This window comes from Eurosta solidaginis, chromosome 2 (assembly GCF_040869045.1).
Source record: "Eurosta solidaginis isolate ZX-2024a chromosome 2, ASM4086904v1, whole genome shotgun sequence".
NCBI lineage: Eukaryota > Metazoa > Arthropoda > Insecta > Diptera > Tephritidae > Eurosta > Eurosta solidaginis.
The window spans coordinates 272,241,458-272,265,151 of NC_090320.1; the positions used below are offsets into that span (position 1 = coordinate 272,241,458).

Here is a 23,694-nt window from a genome sequence, read left to right on the forward strand (position 1 = left end):
CTCACCCCTGAAATATTTTCGAAGCGCTCTTAATTATGAGTCCGATAAGAGTGCGAAATTGTAGACCAAGGGTGGCGTTTTTTGGAACGATTTTCCTTCATCCCCTGTCAAATAAGGAAAAATCACCATGTAGGAAAATGAACCTAGGGTAATCCTGGAATGTGTTTATATGACATGGGTATAAATGAAAAGGTATTAAAGAGTATTTTAAAAGGGAGGGGGCCTTAGTTCTATAGATGGGTGCCTTTTTGAGATATCGCCATAAAGGTGGACCAGGGGTGACACTATAATGTGTTTTGTACGGATATGGGTATCAAATTAAAGGTATTAATGAGGGGTTTAACAGGGAGTGGCCCTTGGTTGTATATGTGAAGGCGTTTTCGAGATGTCGCCCAAAATGTGGACCAGGGTGACCCAGAACATCATATGTCGGGTACCACTAATTTATTTATATATGTAATACCACGAACAGTATTCCTGCCATGATTCCAAGGGCTTTTGATTTCGCCCTGAAGAACTTTTTCATTTTCTTCTACTTAATATGGAAGGTGTCACAACCATTTAACAAAGTTTTTTCTAAAGTTATATTTTGCGTAAAAAACAACAATCCAATTACCATGTTTCATCCCTTTTTTCGTATTTGGTATAGAATTATGGCTTTTTTTTCATTTTTCGAAATTTTCGATATCGAAAAAGTGGGCGTGGTCGGATTTCGCCCATTTTTAATACGAAGATAAAGTGAGTTCAGATAAGTACGTGAATTAAGTTTAGTAAAGATATATCGATTTTTGCTCAAGTTATCGTGTTAACGACAGAGCGGAAGGACAGACGGTCGACTGTGTATAAAAACTGGTAGTGGCTTCAACCGATTTCGCCCGTTTTCACAGAAAGAAGTTATCGTCATAGAAGCTATGCCCTTACCAAATTTCACAAGGATTGGTAAATTTTTGTTCGACTTATGGTATTAAAAGTATTCTACACAAATTAAATGAAAAAGGGGGAGCCCCACGCCCATTTTGAAATTTTCTTTTATTTTTGTATTTTGTTGCACCATATCATTACTGGAGTTGAATGTTGACATAATTTATTTATATACTGTTAAGATATTAAATTTTTTGTTAAAATTTGACTTTTAAAATTTTTTTTAAAAAGTGGGTGTGTTCGTCATCCGATGTTGCTAATTTTTATTCTGAACAGATACAGTACTTAATAGGAGTAACGTTCCTGCAAAATTTCATCGTCATATCCTCAACGACTGCCAAATTACAGCTTGCAAAACTTTTAAATTACCTTCTTTTAAAAGTGGGTGGTGCCACGCCCATTGTCCAAAATTTTACTAATTTTCTATTCTGCGTCATAAGATCAACCCACCTACCAAGTTTCATCGCTTTATCCGTCTTTGGTAATGAATTATCGCACTTTTTTGGTTTTTCGAAATTTTCAATATCGAAAAAGTGGGCGTGGTTACAGTCCCATATCGTTCATTTTAAATAGCGATATGAGATGAGTACCCAGGAACCTACGTACCAAATTTCATCGACATACCTCAAAATTTACTCAAGTTATCGTGTTTACGGACGGACATGGCTAAATGAATTTCTTTTTTCGCTCAGATCATTTTGATATATACAAGTCTATATCTATCTCGATTAGTTTATGCCGTTACGGGGTACCGTTATGCAAACAAAGTTAATATACTCTGTGAGCTCTGCTCAGCTGAGTATAAAAATCAGAAAGATTATTGCACTCCAACAACTGTGAGGGCTATTGTCAGGGGGAAACTTATTTAGTGTGTAGTGTACATGGTAAGCAAGAAGAGAATCAAAATAACCAATCAGCTCAATTTACACGATCAACAATTGAGTGACTTACAAACTTCATTATTTATAAACATAAAATGTGAATTTTTCTTAAACATTTGTATTAAAAGGGAAGTGGTTCGATGATTCTTTCTAGGGAAGTTTTAATAATTAAAGATAGTTTTAGTTATAAATATTTTTGTTGAAAACTTTTACTAATGTTTTGCTCTCTGATTTCAAATTTAAATTTTTAATAAAAGCTAAACTCTCTCCAAAGATATATGTATGTATATTTATTTTTTGGTATGTACGTAGGTATTTGTAGTATTTACTTATTTTTAAATTATGACACATAATTGTATCATTCGCTATCGGCAGTGAACTTTTTTCGTTTTCAGTTTGGCGATCACTCTTAGAAACTTGTATTGTATATATTTACATACGTATACATATCTGTGGCCAACGCAAATGAGTATGATCTCGGTACTTTTAGGCTGGCTGTGGACTGTGGCAAAGATATGTATGCTAAACTTAGCCGTAGAGTATTTGTTATTAAACATGTTAACGGAGTTCCAATGAACACTAATTCAGATCCCGATAGAAATTTAACATGCAAATGCAAAAACACCGCTGTGATCCTGGTATTTATCTGGATAACTTTCGTGCATTGTAAACCTTAGCAATTGTTTGTAACACTTCAACCATCGTAGGAGTGCGGGTTCAAATCCTACTCCCGGGAGAAAAGGCTTTGAAGGGATTTACAAGATATAATCGAAACAGCTGTCGCCTTGTCCGTTCTGATGTCACGTTGGTTAAATTTTTCCCAAATTATTAAATAAATTATAAAAAAATTAAAAATTGCTTGAAATAAATGTTCATACAATTAAAGCAATACGGGCAATCCCCGATTAATTCATATAAAGAGACAACATTTGGTTAATTCGTTGTAGTTCTATAAATAGAACAAAAACAGCAATAAATACCAAGATTCTATGAAACCGCCTTACAAACATGCATAACTTCAACATATAACTACATACGAAGTATGGGATGTGTAGAAGATAATATATGCGAAAGAAGGCAATTGGGAAACACTTTACAACAACTAAGGCATGACGTAGCTGAATGCGTTTGTAACCATTTTAACTACCGTAGGAGTGCGGGTTCGACTCCCACTTACGGGAGAAAAGGCTTTGAAGAGATTTACGAGGTATAATCGAAACAGCTGTCGCCTTGGCCGTCCTGATGTCACGTTGTTTAAATTTTTCCCAAATTATTAAAAAATTATAAACTTCCTTAACCCTAACGCCATAGTCGTAACCATATTTTTACTTATCTATATCAAATTGGCATCAGTAATTGGTGCCTTAATCTCAAAATCGTGAAAATTTCAAAAAATTGAAGAAAACGCAAAAAATTACAAACATTTACCCATATATGTAATACTCCTATATTGCTAATAGAAAATGCTCGCAATGTGTTTTGAATTCGAAATTAAAACAAAACAGCCTATAAAATTTTTGTGATTGTAGCAGCATAAGTGTGACAAGAAAAAAATAAATTTAGGTACATCCGATCATTGAATACAAAAACAAAAACGTTTAAAAAACAATATATCGGCACTCTGATGTTTGGGAATGTACCTAGCCTTTTGTAGCAATATAGGAGTATTACATATATGCATATACCACAAAAAATAAACCTCTTAGTCAAAACGTATCAAAAAAAAAAAGAAGGGTTAATAAATTCTCCAACTCAAATATTTTTAGGTTATGGATATGGCGAAAAACAAAAAACCAATTGGTGGGCTATGTGTTATGGTATGGCTCCATTAATCGATTACATTGATTTCCATAAGGTTGGTTCGGTCAGCTGTTTTATCTGTTTATGGATAAGTCACTATTAATTGGCCCTTAACTTGTTAGCACTTACAGACATATGCACTAGGTTCAGATATATATGTATCAAAATTTTCCCACTCGACACCCCATACATATTTGGTTTGGCCGTGAAATATGTACATCATCATCATCATTTTAAACCATGCTAGAAAAACCATAAACTTTCTAAGTCAAAATAAATGAAATTACCAAATTTTTCATAGAAAATTGCAATTCATAGCAATGAGCTACACATACACAATCACAAATTAAACAAACCAAAAAACGTATTTAATAAAATTCCATTAAATACACTCTGTTAAATGGTTTTGAAGGGAAAATTGGCGCGTTTGACTTCGTTATTAGTAATCTGTAGCTAAAATTAAAAGTTTTGCTTCCTTCAAAATATATCCAGAAAAAACAATGAAACCGCTTAGCCGTTCCAAAATCGGCGTCCAATCAACAGGCTTTTCTGCACAGAACACATCTCTGCGTAAGTGTGGGTGCTTCTGTGCAACGAAATGTGAATTTTACGGAAAATATCTGTTTCGAACTTCGAATTCCACCTCACAAAATTTGTGGGAAGCAAAAAATAAATAATAATAATTTCGAAGAGAATTTAGGCCGAGCTTCTCCTCCGATTTGCGTCGTGCTCTTTTTTATTGTAAATTTTTCCTACAAATTGGTGGGACGGGACCTACATTTTTTAGCCGACTCCGAACGACATCTGCAAGGTAGGTCAGTTTTCACTGAGAAACTTTACATGACAGACATGTTTGCCAAATCACTGCCGATGTTATAGTTTTATACAGAAAAAATACCGTATTTGTGGCATAGTTAGAAGAACTAATCATATTATTTATTAATTTGATAATTTGTTTTCAAATTTCAAAAAAAAAAAAAATTTCGGGAAATAAGTTTTCAAATAACAGGTACCCTTTTATGCGTACACATAAGTTGAGATCTGCCAAATCTGCGCGTGATCAGAGCCTGATATCTCATTGGAACTCATCTATTCTCTCAATTTTTCTAGGGGTTTGTTAAGCCTCGAGATCTAAACCAGCTCAGCTACAGAGAAAAACTTATCAGCTAAGTAAAATAAATGTAAAGTCTAATAGATATGTATGTTTATGTATTATAGATTATAAAATGAAGATAGAACATGTTTTAATGTTAATAAGAAATGACTCGGGAGCGACAGGTAGAGGAAGACTTAATCTCCTGGGTGCTCGCAATTGGCGTCAGTTATCGCGAAAGAGGGATAAATGGGGTAAATTGCTACGCAGCGACGAAAATTTCGAAGCCGGTTAATGATGATTATGAAGATGTATTCTACGTCAAAAGTTCTCTCAAAATTATTTACATTTAAATGTGAGAGCCTGTATGTTTGTGAAATCCAAAAGTGAGCATACATATGTACATTAGACTGAGTCGGTTTATTAACCGATATCGATTTTTCGATAGGATAAAAAAGTTCCACTACGCATACCCAAAAAAATAATTTTCGAGCCTGCGCAATTTAATTTTTTTGACTTTTTTTCGACTTTGATTTTTAAGGTTTTTATCATAACCTACTAAAAAATTTTCATTTGATTGTAAAATTTTCATGTAGACTGGGTCGATTTATTAAGCTATATCGCGCCATCGATTTTTCGATAGGATTTGGGTTCAGGAAAAAAAGTTCCACGACGCATACCCAAAAAAATAATACTGGAGCCTGCAAAATTAAAAAAAAAATTTCATTTGATTGTAAAATTGTCATGTATACCCTGTCCGACCCAAAAAAAACTATCTTAACTTAAACTTATCGCCAACGTTTTTATCCAACATTTTTGGGTCGGACAGGGTATACATATGAACATTTTTTTAGTAAGTTGGTGATGAAAAAAACCTTAAAAATCAAAGTCGAAAGAAGTAAAAAAAATGCGTAGTGGAACATTTTTTTTCTGAGCCCAAATGCTATCGAAAAATCGATGACGCGATATCGGTTAACTTTCGTCCATACAAATCGACCCACCCCAATGTACATACTTTTATTGAGTAGTACTTGCACATGAGAATGAGATCGTTAATCAGTTTAAATGTTGATCTTTAGCGTCGTTGTGTAGGCACTTGTGGGGCTAAGAGGTGATTTCACAGACCAAATCGACTGTCAAAGGGTTACCTCGGCGTGAACTTGTAAAGCTCGTCATTCACAAGCTTGTGGGAAAATTAAAATTTTGTTTGCTAAAGAATTCAAAGAGATATGTACATAAATTACAAACGAATGAGAGCTAATCGTGAGAATTGAGCACATATGGGGGTGTAGGTGTTGGTGCTAAAAAAGTGCGTGTGAGACGCCTACATATTGGACATTGATTTTGCAAATTTCGTTGTGAAGAAGAAGAAGAAAAAGAAGAGCCATAAATAGACTAAATAAATTATGAGTGTCTCATAAAATATAAGAAACAAGTGAAATTGTTCGAATAAATTTCGGTTTTAAAAAATTTCCAAGTGAGTTTATGAGGCTAAATTTTATGATTTCATGAAACAAAATTTTTTTATTTGCGGAAATAACTTAAGTGTTGGAAGGTCACCTATTTACATACATATGTTGCTTTGCTATTGCCTTTTTAATTTGTAAGTTTGTGTGTAAGGTTTGATCGTTTTGGCGGATAGGCTAGTAGTGATATTGCAAGCTTTGGGTTGGTTTTTAAAGAGTTTTTCTCAATTTGACTGTTCGGGTTAGGTCAATAGCTGGGAAGCGAAAAATATGTATAGATATGTACGTATTTCTGTGTAATTTTTTTCTAGTTGCAGAAAGCGTGCCACTATTTTCTTTTTCCCGATGCCGAAAACTTCAAAGGAAGCCCTGTTCTTTCTAAACACATTGTTCGAACATACGACCTTCCTAAAAAAATATGACCTTACTATTGTAGCCGCTTGAAGTATAGTTTAGGGATGTAGCAGAGCTTCGATTTCGATACTTCGAAGCTTCCGACTGAAGAAGACTTTTGATTACGATTTAGGTTCCGTGTGTTTGGAATCCAGCGTTTAACGGAAAGGTCAGAAGAAAAGTTTAATGGGCAAATTGTGTATCCTTAAGCACTGATAAAAAGAGGTTTTCGCAAGAACGTCAATTCAGCTTCGGCACACTTCATACCAGCTGACAAAACACCTGAAATAAACCCTGTTCTTGTGGGAAGGCAAAACCCGCAACTCCTCCAAATAATGGAGCTGAATGCGTAGATCAGGCAGCTTGTAGACAAACATAAACGAGAAAAATGGAAAAAGCAATTCCAAACTGTGATCACTTTGCTGATGCTGGAAAGCTGTCGTCAAGTGTGTGCTTGGCAAATCAGACAAAACTCAAAAGATTATCGAGCCCTTTGGAGCGAAAATTTATAATACATCCTTCAGTTGAAGTGACAAATGGCCAGCTATAGGACAAACATAAAAAAAACGTAGTGCCGATGACTATCGCGGCCATAGAGATGCACTCGTGCGCCTATATTTCTTATAGCAACTCTTCACAGCTCAGTACTTCGACGAGTGCCACTGCTTTCTTATTTCTTAGCCAGAATTAAAGCTTCCCCACAAAGTGTGTCATGTGACGTGGTTTGGCGGCGCATTTTCAGCAATAAGAGGCCATTGAATGCGTTGTACAGCGAGATTATTTCGGCAAAACTTGTTAATTTTAAGTGAAATCTAAGTGAAACATAATTTTTGGCTCTAGAGACAGTTTTTAAAGGTCATTATGCAGCATTCTATATATGTACTTAAGTATCTATGTATATGTGTAGTAGGGACGTAACGAAGCTTCGAATCTGATTCTGAAAAACGGAACTTCCGAAAGATAAGACTTTTTGTTTACGATTTCGATTTCGTTTGTTTTCAATCGCAGGTACACCCAAAGTTCCTCAGTGGAGAATACTTCTGATAATTGCATGAAGTGAATATAACTTCACATTCTATCGTTTTTTCAGTACAAGTACAACTCAATTTATTAGTTAAACGACGCTCAAAATTATTATGCAGCTTTTTAGTCATCTTTAGCAGAAGTTTAAGCTAAGCTTTAACGGCCAATCTTGTAGAGTTAGACTCTAGTTAATCTATCAGCTGTTTGCTTTTACATTGAAGTATAAAAAAGTTATTATTCCCTCGACGAAAATGATGGTTTGATAAACGAATTAATTTATTTATAGATAGATATTTAAATTTATCCTTTTTCCTTTTTAGTCACAGCCTTTTATGCTCGGAAATGACGTCGAATATGTCAACAAAATCCAGCTGTCGACATAGTATCTACCAAATATGTAGATAAAGAAAAATCAATTTTCCGTATAAATAAAAGTTTTGGGAAATGCTATCGATTTTGATGGTCCTTTGGCGGATATAGATCCGGTAGGTTTCGGTAACAAAGCACCATTAAGATAATAGCCCGACCCATATAGGAAACGATTACATGACCACATTCCATAAGGATCTTAGGATCGCCAGAGCACCACCTGCTAAATATGTGTATAATACATTCCAATTTGTAACCGGATTCCTCTCGTTTAGATGAGGTTGACAATTGGGCTGTGGAAGCTCTGAAGATATAAAGTTTTGTATTGCGCTTATCAACCCCTTGAACCCCATATTATTTTACTCAACATCTTCCTTATATTTAGTTAGATAGTTGCACGATTCTTCGACTTCCGATTTCGATTACGGTAAACTTACTTCCGTAACACCTCTAATATGCACAATATTCTTGCATATTTTATGATGGGCGCTCACATCACGTTTGTAGCATTGTCTCACATTTCCTTCAATGATTCAATTTATTCAATTACGGCTTTAGTTTTAAGCATGCAAATTTTTTATGTAGATCTTCATATATGTATTTCATACATACAGTAGCGTAGCTGTGACATCGACAGGAGAGGGGGCGGGAATGAAACATTTGCTATGCTGAGGGTAAAATATTTTAGCGGAAGTAACCTTATTGCTTAATGTACTAAAACATATATTAAAGCAATTTTAATTTTTAAATTTATGGAATCTTTGGGGAAAAATGTCTACAACTCGATATCGACAGGACAAGGCGAGAGTTGTTTCGATTATATATTGTCTCATTCTCGAAATTATCCCACTCCGATTCCTCATCCTATGTCAGTCACCGAATATGTTGACCTAGGCGTTGTGTTTGATTCCAACTTCACCTTCAAAACTATATCTGCTACTTATTTCCTGCCAAAGGCCTACAGAAATCTAGTTTTCTTTCGCAGATATGTAAAAGATTTTAGAGATCCTTATACCAGGAAAGCCCTATACATCTCTTTGGTGCGCTCTAATTTAGAATATGCTTCCATTATTTGGAACCTTATCTGTAGCAGTCATTCGGTTCATAGGAAGTTTGTTCACTTTGCCTTATGCTCTTTAAATTTTGATGATCCGTTGCCATCTTATTCCTCTCGTTGCATACTTATCAATTTGCAATCAATTGAAACAAGGAAAACGGTGCAGCTGGTCATGTTTGTCTACGACCTCACTGCAGGCTCTTCGCACTGTTCAGCTCTTCTTGATAACATACTATTTATTGTGCCCCTAAGAAATCTTTGCTCATTCCTCCTGTCTTATTTATTTGCTAGTCCGGCCAATTACTATCAATTTGATCCAATCTTCTGCGCCCCCACCGAACTTAATAGACTCTCAACAGTTGTAATGAGAAACCTTCAAGTCAGCTATTAATATTTTCTTAATATGACATTATCTTCTATTTAAGTTTACTGTTATATTTAATATTTGTTGGCTTTTATATTTTGTTTTAAAAGATTTTATTAATTTTTGTATCTAGTCTGTAAGATTTTGTGATCATAGACTGAATAAACTAAGCTTAAACTTAAAGTTAAACTTAAATTTCGTCAAAGCCTTTTCTCCCGGAAGTGGGATTTGAACCCGCATTCCTGAGATGATCGATTTGTTGACAAACACTCCACGTAATTTCTCAAGTGCATTGGATGTGGGATCTCTTCAATCAGATGCCTGTTGGGATGCTCAGTAGGGATCTTAAAAATATTCGAAATTTTCGATTAATCGAATACTCGATTATTCAATATTAAATTTTTGAACGTCTATTAATCGAATTTCACTATTCGAATAATTGATTTATTAAATTAAGTATACGCCCTGCATGTACCATATATTTCCACTTTTTGAATTTGCTCGATAATTAGGTATTGAAATCTTCGAATGGTTTGTGTCAAAAATGTTGTCCCTAAATGAAATTTTCCGAACTTTCCCCTTCCGATGAGAAAACATAATTAAGCATACAAAACTTTCGTAAAAAATCAATATTTGGAAAAGTGTTTCTTAATAAGAAGAAATTTTTTTCGTATTCGCCCGTCGGCAGTGTTCGGCAAGCACGAGTGTATTTCTGCCACGAAAAGCTCTCAGTGAAATGTCCCACCAATTTGTGGGTAAAATCAAGAGGAGCACGACGCAAATTGGAAGAGAAGCTCGGCCTAAAATCTCTTCGGAAGTTATCGCGCCTTACAGTTATTTATTTAATGGCATTTAACAAGAAGCAGACAATGCCGGATTTATCGATGTGGACTTCTTATTTGATTATAAAAACTCAACAAACAGCGTTGTGTCACAAAATTATTCATTCATGGCCGAATTTACAATCGGAGATAATACTCCCCCCTTAACATGATTGAAAAACCACCGTATAGGTTATCTTGAACTATATGGTTTGACGACCAAGCATTGGTGTATACCAGCTAAATCAACAGAATCTGGCCACTTTTTTACCAATGCTGAGATATTGTCAGTCCACGTAGAAGTTGTTTGTCGCCACAAATGTACGCCTTCTAAGATTCCTTTATGTTGTCGTTGTTGTAGCAATAAATACACTCCTCGAAGATTTTGCGTAGTGTTATCGATGTTAATGGTCCTTTGCCGGATATAGCTTGAGTACGTTCGGTTTAAAAGCACCATTAAGGTACATGGCCGATCATCTCGGGAATGATTTAATATGACTACATTGAACCTTCCATTGGCTTGGAGAAGATATAAATTGCGCTGGCAACCCCTTCGGGGATCAAATCATAATCCCTTCCTCAAGTTTTTTGGTATATTTTTGTATCGTTTCGAACCTATATTTGGAAAATTTTCAGGTTTATTAAGGGATGACTTTGAGACCATTTCATCAGAATAAATTTTTATATACGGAATAAGCATTGGTCCATAGTAACCATTTCAGAAGTTTTTTCGGCATCAACATGGGTCAAATCGAAATCTCTAGACTTCAATTTATGATTTCGATCACGGATCGTTTAAAGCGATTTATTCAAAATATTTTGGGAAAAATGAATACAACGCAACATCAGGACGGTAAAGGCGACAGTTGTTTCCATTATACTTTCTAAACCTCTTCAAAGCATTTACGTCATAAATATGAACCAGCACACGTACACAACGGATCAAAGATAAACCCATTAATAGGTACAGCGGTATGAAAGGCAAGCTGAGATGATTTAGCCATGTAGGTTTGTCTGTTCGAGCGGGAAATTTTTTTATGCCTCAATGCAACGCTCTGCGCGTGTAGCACTGTCTCCCACTTTGGATAGAATTCTCACAAAACGTAACCTCACAAAGCTTGGAAATTGTTCTTGAAACTGCGTTAGCTTTACTTTGGCTATATGATTTCTATGGCTATTCCAATCCTGATGGATTATAAGGTAAAGTGTTCGTATTCGAAGGTAAATGGCCTCTACATCCTTGCATACGCCCCTGTTCTATTTATAAGTCATGCGTTTTGGCGCGAAAACTACTTTGGCTCTTGAAATGTTCTTTCTCAATTAGTTTAATGGCGTTTTATATCTTCTTTAAGTTACTGAGCTGCATACGTAAATAAATATATATATTCATAGAGAAACATTTTTTAAGAGAGCCTCACGAGAATAAAAACCACTCCAAATGATTACTAATCATATCTGTATCAAACCAGTTTTGTAAGAATTAAGTTAAAATGGTTTTTATGAATTTATCTGTCAAGTGATTTTCAATGAATGAAATGATAACGAAAAAGCGGATAAACTAGCTTAAAATGGCGCATTCCTTCATGCTTGCTTCATAGATGTCCCAATTAGATTGGGCGAGATCAAGAAAAGGCGAGAGTTGCACATGATCGACGAAGCGGGAAAGGCATGGACCCAAGCGCGGGGCTGAAAAGTTTCGAAAATCATAGTACAACCTTAGACCAAGAAAGTTACACCTATGATTAACAATAGAGGAATGCAGACTCATGACATGTATTCTGACTAGATATTCCCCTCTGGCGTCATGTGACGTTAAATTAGGCTTGGTCAGTGATAGCAGATTTAGGAAGTGTGTGTTGGAGAAGGAAACGATTGAGCACGTTTGGTGCTTGCGCCCTGCGCTTACCAGGCTAAGACTCCAGCTATTAGGAGTGATAAAACTGTCAGATCTACAAGCAGCAAATGGCATAGGTCGTAGAATGCTTTTAGTATTTGTCAAGAGAAAGAAGTTATTTTATAACATAAAATGAAATGCAAGTCGCGATAACATCTGAAGAGATTCTAGACCGAGCGTATACCAAATTTGGTGAGGATATCTCAAGTTATCGTGTTAACGGACGGCCAGATGGACGGACGGACATGGCTTAATCAATTTTTTTTTCTATATTGATGATTTTCATATACGGAAGTCTATATCTATCTCGATACCTTTATACCTGTACAACCAACCGCTATCCAACCAAAGTTACGAGTATAGCTGGGTATAAAAAGAATGAACAACATGTCTCGAATTTGCAAAAGGAAACAAATATACTTACTCACGTACGTATTCACCATATATGACGTTAGTAATACAAAAAATGCAGTAAAATAATTTTATTGTTAAATATTTGCATTACAAAGTGAACAATGCTACTCACCGGAAGATTTCGTAGAGCTTTGAATGCCAAATTCAAATTCACCGTTTGGATATGACGAAAAATTAAATTGCAAAAAAAATAGCTCAAAAATTTAAATTCACAAAATGATGGGGGTATTCACGTAGGCTCCGTTATTTTAGATAAAATAAATTCCAACCACGCTACTGTTAGGTTAGGTTGAACTGGTCAGTCCATGAGGACTTCACATAGACTGATTGAGTCCGTAATGTTACCAGAAGTTTGTTTTAACGACCAAACTGAAAAACCCTATCAAAAACCAGGACCTATGTTATAAAATAACTCCGTCCTCTTGGCAAATACTAGAAGCTTCCTAGGACTTAAGCCACTTGCTGCTTCTAGATCTGACAGCTGTATCACTCCTAATAGCTGGAGACTTAGCCTGGCAAGTGCAGGGCACGAGCACAGAACGTGCTCGATCGTTTCCTCCTCCAACCCGTATTTCAAATATCTTCTATCACTGACCAAGCCTAATTTAAAGGCATGTGACGCCAGAAGGCAGTGTCCAGTCAGAATACCCATCATGAGTCTACAGTCCTCTCTTTTTAATGATAGAAGCAACTTTGCTAGTCTAAGTTTGTAAGATCTACACATAATCTTCGACACTTTACAGCCCCGCGCTTGAACCCACGCCTTTCCCGCTTGGTCGATCATGTGCACCTCTCGCCTTCGCTTAATCTCGCCCAGTCTAATTGGGACGTCTACGGAGCAAGCTTCAAGGGATGCACCCTTTTTAGCTAGGTCATCCGCTTTTTCATTCCCATCTATTCCCATATGCCCTAGGACCCAATATAGATGTATGCTTCTCCCTGTCCTGATTCTCTCCAGAGACTGCTTACACTCTAACACGCATTTAGATGCTGTGCTATGCGAGATTATTGCCTTAATTGCTGCTTGACTGTTTAACACGGATGCAGCTTAAGCTATTCTCTTCCACGGTTTCTACTGCTTTGGTTACGGCTAATATTTCCGCTTGGAAAACGCTATAGAAATCCGGCAGCCTGTAGGATCTGCTTATTTCCGGATCAGCACAGTATACGGCAGACCCTACTCCATCCACTACTTTGGAACCATCTGTGTACACATGTATCGCCTCGTCCGCGATTTGCGCACCCTTGCGCCAACCGTCTACCTCTATTGTGGCCTTAAGATCTCCCTTGAAGCGCAGATAGGGAATCAGGTAGTCTGTTCGTCTTGTGATTGATGACGCTATTCTACTATGGCCATATGGTCGGCGCTCAAGCTGCCCCGAGGCACCGAGCCTGGTTGCAGTTGTTAATGCTATGTTCTTTGCTACCAGCTCTACAGGTGGAATGTGCAGAATTGCATACAGTGTAGCCGTCGGGGTTGTTTTCAGAGCTCCCGTAATGTTAAGCATCGATAGTCTGCATACCCCCTCTAATTTTTTGAGGTATGTTGTTTTTTGTGTGGCTTTCCATCAAACAAGAACTCCATAGTATAGTGCTTACAATCGCCGTAAAAACCCAATGAGAAAGAGAGGGCGATAAGCCCCACGTACACCCCAGCATTCTTTTACATGGATAAAGTGCCGTTGTGGCCTTCTTCACCCTCCTCCACGTTGAGCTTCCATGACATCTTACTGTCTAGGATGATTCCTAGATATTTTGTGCAAGGTTTCTCCTGTAAGGTCACCCCTCCTAACTTAGGCCTGGTCCAATTTGGGACCTTGTACCTCTTTGTAAACAAGATCATATCCGTCTTCTCCGCATTGACTTTCAACCCGTCATTAGATGCCCAGGTATGAATATCCCTAAGCGCCCGATCCATCAAAGAACTAATCGTTGGAAGGCACTTTCCCCTTAAGACAGTTGCTACGTCATCTGCGTAAGCCGTAAGTTTTACGGGTCCCTCATAGAATCGCCTGAGCAGTTGGTTGATGACCAGCGTCCACAGCAGAGGTGATAGCACCCCTCCCTGCGGCGTGCCCCTGTCCACTGATTTCGTGGCCTCGTACAATCCCCATTGTGATGTAATCTTTCGGCAATTTAACATGCAGCCGATCCATCTGATTAAGGCGGCATTTACTTTAATGTAATTAAGACCATCCATAATTGCCTATTTAGAAACATTATTGAAAGCCCCGGCAATGTCCAAGAATACTCCTAGAGCATAATCCTTATATTCCAGGGATTTCTCTTGCTTATTACCATCCTATGCAATGCGGTGTCTACCGACTTGCCTTTGGTGTACGCATGCTGTGTTGTGGGGAGCAGCTTTTCATCCACGTTGGACTTTATGTACACATCTATCAGCCTCTCAAAGGTCTTGAGCAGAAATGATGTTAAGCGAATGGGTCTATAGTCTTTGGGATAAACGTGGCCGATCTTCCCCGCCTTTGGTAGGAAAGGTACACAAGCCGTTCTCCTTATGCACCCATCGAATATTATTTTAAGCCATTTTACAACCGCCATACTTGAAACTTGTAGAATGACCGGGAATATACCGTTTGGGCCCGGCGATTTAAACTTAGAAAACGTGTTCACTGCCCATTCGATCATGGTATCGGTCACCAAGCCCGGCACTACCCACTCCGTGATCGAAGTGTGAGTGATGTTTTCTGGCTCTTATAAACCGCCTCCCGATGGGAAATGTGTGTCGAGAAGCACCTCAAGGGATTCCTCACTATTACGTGACCATTTCCCGTTCTCTTTCTTTATTAGTCCCTGGACTATGTTTCCCCTTGCTAGGACTTTTTTCAACCGTGCTGTATCGCTGGAGTCCGTACAGAAACTTTCCCATGAGATTCTCTTCGCCCTGGAAATTTCACGCTTGTAGATCCTCAGAAGATCCCTGTACTCGTCCCGGCACGCTTCGCTTTCCGCGGTCTTTGCGAGCTAAAACAAATCTTTTACCTGTCTTCTTAGAAGACTCAGATCATTGCTCCACCATGGCGGCTTCGCTTTTCCTCTGAATCTTCTTAGAGGACAAGCTTTGTTATAAGCGTCCTGGTTAGGAATTAATTCGACTCCTCCAGTTCCTCCACATTGGCATCTCTTTCGGTTGTCCCAGTTTTGTTTCTACATGTTTCTGGAATTTAGTCCAGTTCGTTGACCTAGGGTTTCTAATGGTTCCTTCCTTCTCTACCCTCTTTAGGGGGATGCTGAAGCTGATATATGAATTGTCGGAGAAGGATGGTCTATCAAGAACCATCCAATCATACCTTGATATATCACGCTCCGAGCTCAATGTTGGCTATCTGCAAATTCGTTTGCAGGATGTAATAAAATAGAGATTCGCCTCTCTCGTTCGTATCTGCTCCTCCCCACGCATTGTGGTGCGCATTTGCATCTGCGCCTATGACCAACCGCCCTTTGCGCCCTTTCTCCTGTACTAACATTTTGCACTCCATCGGTGGAACCTCCGCAGCATGGGCCATGTAGCAGGACGCCAGGATAAATGCCTGCTTATTCTTTTGCTCAACGGCCACCGCTACGAGGTCCTCAGTGGTGTAATTAGGCAGCATATATGAATGCAGCTTCCTCACCATTACTACAGCTCGCACCCGTCCTTCCGTTTGCGCGTAGTAAACGCCAAACCCGCGCGCGCTAAGTCCAGAAACCTTTCCTCCCGATGAGATCCACGGCTCCTGGATCAGCGCCACGTCAAACGAACCGCCCTGAAGGGTAAGGAGGAGTTCGCTTGACGCCACTTTACTGTGTTGGGAGTTTATCTGTAGGACTCGCAACACCATTGGGCTATTTGTCCCCCTCCAACACTTTCTTCGTGACGTCATCGTCCTCCCCTTACCCTTTTGGTTTAGAGTATTCGAGGCCCCCTTCATCCTCTCATAACTGTTGTGCCGGGTGTTCCTCTGTGCGAATCACAGCACCATTTGGAGGTTGGTCCTCTTCTAACACCTTCGTGGTGACGTCGGCTACCTCCACCTTTCTTTTTCCCTTAGGCTTTGGAGGTCCTTTTCGACTTCGCCCACCTCTAGCGTGTTAGAATTTTTGTCTTCGGGACTTCTTTTCCTGAGTCGCATGTACATTTTGCCAATGCCAAAGGACATTTTGCCTAGCTGCGTGTACAAAATATCCTCCCCGTGCTTGTTTATTTGGATGTAGAACTGACCTTCCTCGGTAGGCCGAGATACAGTAAGTACCTTCCAATCCTGTGTCAGTATGTTCGGATTCTGATTCTGCAGAAGTCGCAGTTTATCCTCCGACTTCATCACGCATGGTATCCATACCTTAACTTTTGGTACCGTGAGGATTTGCGCTTTATCCACCACCTCAAACCGCGCGTTCGTGCCTTGCCATTGGAGGTTTGGAATCACTTCCTCCAGCCACCGCAAGCTCGCGATGTTGTCGCACGCTATCATCTTCACACGATTATACCAGCTCAGCGGTCCAGTATTATATACGGGGAAAGAACCGTCCGCCACAGCAGCGCCTCTTACTGTGGTAAGGCCATAAATACTTCCCGCGGTGGCCCGGTATCGGGAAGGCTCCATTCGAATACAGCCGAATTTATCCCCTGGCTGCAAATCGTCCAATAGCACGGTCCGCATAACACCCTGGATTAGGGGGTTGGCAGTTCTTGGTCACCGACATCCCGCTACTGTTGGCAGCGATAATTTCGAAACAGTAAAAGACTTCATTTATGTGGGAACCAGCATCAGCAACAACATCATTTCTGACATCCAGCGAAGAAACACTCTTGCCAATAAATGCTTCTTTGGACAAGGTAGGCAATTGAAAAGTAAAGTCCTCTCTCGGCAAACGAAAATCATACCCTACAAGTCACTTATCACTTCCGTTATATGCTGACATCAACATAGTCCAGCGAATTAAAACGCAGCGGCCGCGCTGGCTAGGCCATGTTATGCGAATGAAAGATGACGCTCCGGCCAAGAAAGTGTTTCTATCGGAAACCTTCTGTGGAAGCAGAGGTAGACGGCGGCCCCCACTCCGCTGGAAGGACCAGGTGGAAAACAATTTAAACTCCATTGGTGTAACCAATTGGCGCCGGTTGGCAGAGAAGGAGCAACTGCCGCGCCTTGTTGGATGGCCATAACCATTTAAACGGCATTTGAACGGTTAAGCGCAAATTAAGTAAGTAAATTACATGAAAAAAAAAAAAATAATGGCCTGATATTCTGACGCAAATACCCCGAATGTTTCATGAATGATATCGATCTTATCAGAAGTGAGCACAAATAATAACGATCATCATCGTTTGACCGCTATGCAATAAAAAATAATGTGGGTCATACCTTTTTAGCGATAACTGATACCAAATGGAAACACCAAGGGACTTCAAGTAATCCAACACATTCTTAAAACATAAAGAGACTGTTTTCTCATAGCCTTATAAGCTTTGAAGAGAAGCGAAGTTGATGGTGGAGTAATATAAAGTCAATGGCCATAAGGTTAATTGCTTTTATTACCACTTCAAATGGGCTATTAGGTCCATTGGCCTTTTTAAAAGGCCATGAGGTCAATTGGCTTTATACCATTTTTAAATTTGACGTAATGGCCACTTACGAATTTTTTGTTGACCAAGAAAAAGGCCATCACCATATTTTTGCTGAATTGAGACAAAAAACAAAAATAAAAAAGCTCTGCAGGATGAATTAAACGTTAGGTTAAAATATTTTTATACTCAGTTGAGCAGAGCTCACAGAGTATATTAACTTTGATTGGATAACGGTTGGTTGTACAGGTATAAAGGAATCGAGATAGATATAGACTTCCATATAGCTGAATAGAAAATTAGTAAAATTTTGGACAATGGGCGTGGCAGCGCCCACTTTTAAAAGAAGGTAATTTAAAATTTTTGCAAACTGTAATTTGGCAGTCGTTGAAGATATCATGATAAAATTTTGCAGGAACGTTACTCCTATTACTATATGTATGCTTTATAAAAATTAGCAAAATCGGAGAACGACCACGCCCACTTTAAAAAAAAAATGTTTTTAAAGTCAAATTTTAACAAAAAATTTAATATCTTTACAGTATATAAGGAAATTATATCAACATTCAACTCCAGTAATGATATGGTGCAAAAAAATGCAAAAATAAAAGAAAATTTCAAAAGGGGCGAGAAAATTTCAAAAGGGGCGCCCTTTTCAATTTAATTTGTCTAGGATACTTTAATGCCATAAGTCGAACAAAAATTTACCAAACCTTGTGAAATTTGGTAGTGGCTTAGATTCTGGGACAATAACTTATTTCTGTGAAAAAGGGCGAAATCGGTTGAAGCTACGCCCAGTTTTTATACACAGTCGACCGTCTGTCCTCCCGCTCGGCCGTTAACACGATAACTTGAGCAAAAATCAATATATCTTTACTAAACTCAGTTCACGTACTTACCTGAACTCACTTTGTATTTGTATAAAAAAAGGCCGAAATCCGACTATGACCACGCCCACTTTTTCGATATCGAAAATTACCAAAAACGAAAAAATGCGAAAAAAGGGATGAAACATGGTATTTGGATTGGTTTATTGACGCAAAATATAACTTTAGAAAAAAACTTTGTAAAATGGGTGTGACGTGACACCTACCTTATTAAGTAGAATGAAATGAAAAAGTTCTGCAGGGCGAAATAAAAAACCCTTGAAATCTTGGCAGGAATACTGTTCGTGGTATTATATATATAAATAAATTAGCGGTATCCAACAGATGATGTTCTGGGTCACCCTGGTCCACATTTTGGTCGATATCTGGAAAACGCCTTCACATATACAACTACCACCACGCCCTTTTAAAATACTCATTAACACTTTTCGTTTGATACCCATATTGTACAAACGCATTCTAGAGTCACCCCTGGTCCACCTTTATACCGATATCTCGAAAAGGCGACCACCTATACAACTACCACCACCCCCTTTTAAAACCCTCATTAATACCTTTAATTTGATACGCAGATCGTACAAACACATTCTAGAGTCACCTCTGGTCCACCTTAATGGCGATATCTCGAAAAGGCGTCCACCTATATAACTAAGGCCCACCCCTTTTAAAATGTTCATTAACCTCTTTCATTTGATACCCATATCGTACAAACAAATCCTAGGGTCACCCCTGGTCCACCTTTATGGCGATATCCCTAAATGGCGTCCACCTATAGAACTATGGCCCACTCCCTCATAAAATACTTTTTAATACCTTTCATTTGATACACATGTCATACAAACACATTCCAGGATTACCCCCGGTTCATTTTCCTACATGGTTATTTTCCCTTATGTTGTCACCATAGCTCTCAACTGAGTATGTAATGTTCGGTTACACCCGAACTTAACCTCCCTTACTTGTTATTATTGATATTACAGAAAAAAAAAGCAAAAAAAAAAAACAAATTATTTTTATTTCCCGATTTTCCATTGGAATATATTTCATATTAAGTTAAATCAATTCTTTAACTGTCCAACAGTCACGGGTTCACTAGTTACTACCGACCGATCAAGCACGTTTTGTGCCCGTACCCTGCGCCTGCCAGGCTAAGACTCCAGCTGTTAGGAGAGACACGGCTGTCAGATGTAAAAGCAGCAAGTGGCATAGGTCCTAGAAAGCTTCTATTATTTGCCAAGAATCAAGAGGGCGGAGTTACTTAAAACATAGGTCCTGGTTTTTGATAGGGTTTTTCAGTTTAGTAGTTACACAAACATCTGGTAACACTACGGACTCATTAAGTCTAAGGGAGGTTCTCATGGACCGATCAGTTGAACTAACCTAACTATTGCGGCAACGACCAACATTATTCAACAGTGCTAGATGCTAGTACCGGATCGGGCGAAATATGTTAATGGGCTTTCTTCTAAAGTTATGGGAATGATAACCAATCGATATCTTTTGAAAACAAATCGATAGTTTTCGATAGTAAAATTATATCTTTTCAATAAAATATCGATAAATTTTTAGATAACAAATCGATATCTTATCGATAACTCGTCGAAAAAAAAAAATTGGTAACTCATTGAAAACCTTTGTTATCCATAACAAATTTATCTTTGTTACCGATAAAAAAATTGAAAATTCGTCCATAATACATCTATGCATCTACAAAAAACCGATAACTCGTCGATTAAAAACGGATAGAGTGCCCGTCGATAAAAAACCGAACACTCATATATAACCAACCGTTACCACATTGTTAACACATTGATATCACGCTGTGCCGTTCCGGCTTCGGGTTTGACTCCAAATCTTTCCTTTCCTCTTCCCTTCTTTGTTTCTTTTCCTTTCCTCTCTTTGCCCTACCGAAATTTTCCGCCCGTTTTCGCACATATCAACTCTACCACGTACATATGTATGTACATATATTATTACATTACGTTGTAGTGTAGTGACTACATCTATGCTTACAATCTGGATTCTCAAAACGTGGAGCAAAGAAGTTTACACATCAAAAATGTTTAGACTATATGAGTCCGGCATGGAGACATACCTCTTGTTCAGTACCCTTCTTTTACAGAACAGACCAAAATAATGATCATCCATATTTCGTATGGAAACGTGACTATTTTGTCACAGAGTAATTTATCTGAATGTGAAGGTGATAAACTCTTTAACGAAAACAAATTACATAAATGGCAGCACGTGAAATTTTCATAAAGAAAATCAAATGAAGAACTTGAAACAATTGCTAAATTGCTCTAAAGCTCTATTTTTACAACAATACGTACATATGTAGAAATGTGTATGTGTGTGTGAACATGAAAAAATGCAATAAGGAAGTAAATAAATTAAATAAGTTGGCATTGATGGCGGCTAAATGGCAAAAAAAATAAAATATGTAAATGGAGAAATTCAAAGTTCAAAGGAAAATGTGAAAAAAATATATTTTATGACTTTTCGCCGACTTCATGGGCAAGGTGAATTCAATACCAGGTGTTGTTATCCCAACAGCTGTTTGCTATGGTATGAATTCGCCTTACTTCGTGGCTCGCACCTTAGGCGAAATATTTCATTGACGCAAAAGCAAGGAGTAATAGCGATTAACGTAACTGTTTCGGATTCGCTAAATGATTCGGTTATTTTTTACTCAAGGCGAATCCATACCAGGTGGTGGCAAAGCGAATTCAACCAATTCGCCGTTCAGAAGAATGTCAAGTCAAAAGAAAAGGCTTTGTATCGAAAATTATCAAGAAGAAACAATCAGCTGTTGCGATAACACCACCTCTACTGAATTCGCCTTGTTTTTTACTGGAGGATGAGATCTACAAAATTTTTAACCTTTCCTTACGAAAAGAAACCTCGCAAGAATATAATGGTTAAAGACGGAACATAATTTTAGTGCTGTACCACATTTATAAACAGCTGTTTCCACTAGTTTTTATAATAAGGCAGTTTAGGATTTTGTGCAAATGTTCTCATTGCAAACATGTGTAACATATTGCTTACAATACACTAACAAAATACACGGCTATGCATTTGCTAAGTCATGGCACATACTGAATAGCAAATCAACAACGCCAAACAAAATATGCAATGAAAAAATTGAAAACGAAAAAAGTTGTTCACTATCCTTAGCTTTTATTTGCTATAGCAACATTTCCAATATCAAATACTCAAAATTCTGAACTCCCTTAATGCTTTGTATATGTGACATTTCTTTGCTTAGTTTTTTTTTACTATTCTTTAATCAATTACGTCAGTGCTTTTTTTGCGATGGATTGGTGTCCTGCCAGTCGAGTCTTGCAGGAAGGTCAAGCGAAATGCGCATGAAGCCAATGAAAACGTTTTTAAATGACTCATTTAGAAATACGCATTTCAGGCCAATGGAAATTAGAGGTACCCCCCATAAATTTAGAAAGGAAAAATTCAGAAACACATTTTTTTTCAGAAAACATTAGGCAGAAACCTTTTTTCAGAAAGACAAAATTCAGAGGTCAAAATTCAGAAGTCAAATTTCAGAAGTCAAATTTCAGAAGTCTGATTTCTGAAGTTCCATAATATTATGTCTCCACGGCACCAAAATCAAATTGATTTCGGAAGATTCTTAATTTCAGCCGAATTAAGCTCGAAATTAGCTAATTTCGTTATGTGAAAACTGTCAAACGAAATTAGAAATTCTTCTTAATTTCATCGAAATTGGACCCAAATTATGTGCAATTTACTGAGCGACTCTGGGGTCGATTACAATTTATACAAAATAATCGATGGGCTGCCCGCACTAGCTGTCAAATTTCAAAAAAAATATATTTATCTTGTACGTTTTCATTCGGTGGTGAGGAAAAAAGCGAGAACAAATGTCATTTGAAATTATGCAAAAGAAGAGCACAATCGTGTGGACAGGTATGTAATTTACGAAATCATACTACCGAAATCGTGTACCGTGTAGACATAGTATAAGGCAAAATTCAGAAAGTAATAAGGCGACATAAAAAACATTAAATTTTTTTGAAAATTCAGAAACCTTTAATTATTTGGAAGGTATTAAGTATAAAGTAAAATAGTACAATCTAAAATTTTCAATTATGGTTTTTTTGCTGTCTGATTACTTTTTGAATTTTGAATTCTGAATTGCGATTTCTGAAATTTGACTTCCGAATTTTGGCTTTCTAAAAAAGGGTTCTGACTAATGTTTTCTAAAAAAATGTGTGTTCTGAATGTTTGTTTTCTGAATTTGTGGGGGAACCAAAATTAAGTGTTATTCTGATGAGCGGCTTACTTGAGAATCGCTAGGCGCGTGCGAGCCACCAGGGTATGAAATGACTTTCTCATCTGGTATATTCACCACTTAACTTACAGAGTAGAGAAAGTGAGCAAGTGAATATATCCTAACGTGTAGGCGTAAAATAGAAGGCAGGAAAATAATGGAATTACATCTAGAGGATAACGCTTCAAACTTAGGTCTGCTGTACTTTCTTATTAACACGCTCATATAGCATTTTCAGGTCAAATGAAACTTTTTTCAATTCAAATGAAACTTTTTTCATTTCAAATGAATCTTTTTTCATTTTAAATGAAACTTTTTTTTATTTTAAATGAAACTTTTCATTTTAAATTAAACTTTTTTCAAGTCAAATGAAACCATACTACTAAGGTAATTGTCAATATATTTATATCGTACTTTATAACGCTAAGTATTTATC

At 37.7% G+C, this 23,694-nt stretch overlaps 1 protein-coding gene across 6 annotated transcripts in view; it reads left to right on the plus strand.

The window, feature by feature from the left end:
• LOC137240994 (dnaJ protein homolog 1) overlaps positions 1 to 23,694 on the plus strand; it is a 123,365-nt gene that overhangs the window by 19,729 nt on the left and 79,942 nt on the right. Inside the window, exon 1 of one of the 6 annotated variants that reach the window (XM_067768101.1) lies at positions 5,946 to 6,172. The exons of the other annotated variants lie outside the window; for them this stretch is intronic. The gene's annotated coding sequence lies outside the window, so the exon portion shown is untranslated. Of the gene's footprint in view, positions 1 to 5,945; positions 6,173 to 23,694 lie in introns of those variants that run through there. 6 annotated transcript variants of the gene reach the window in all.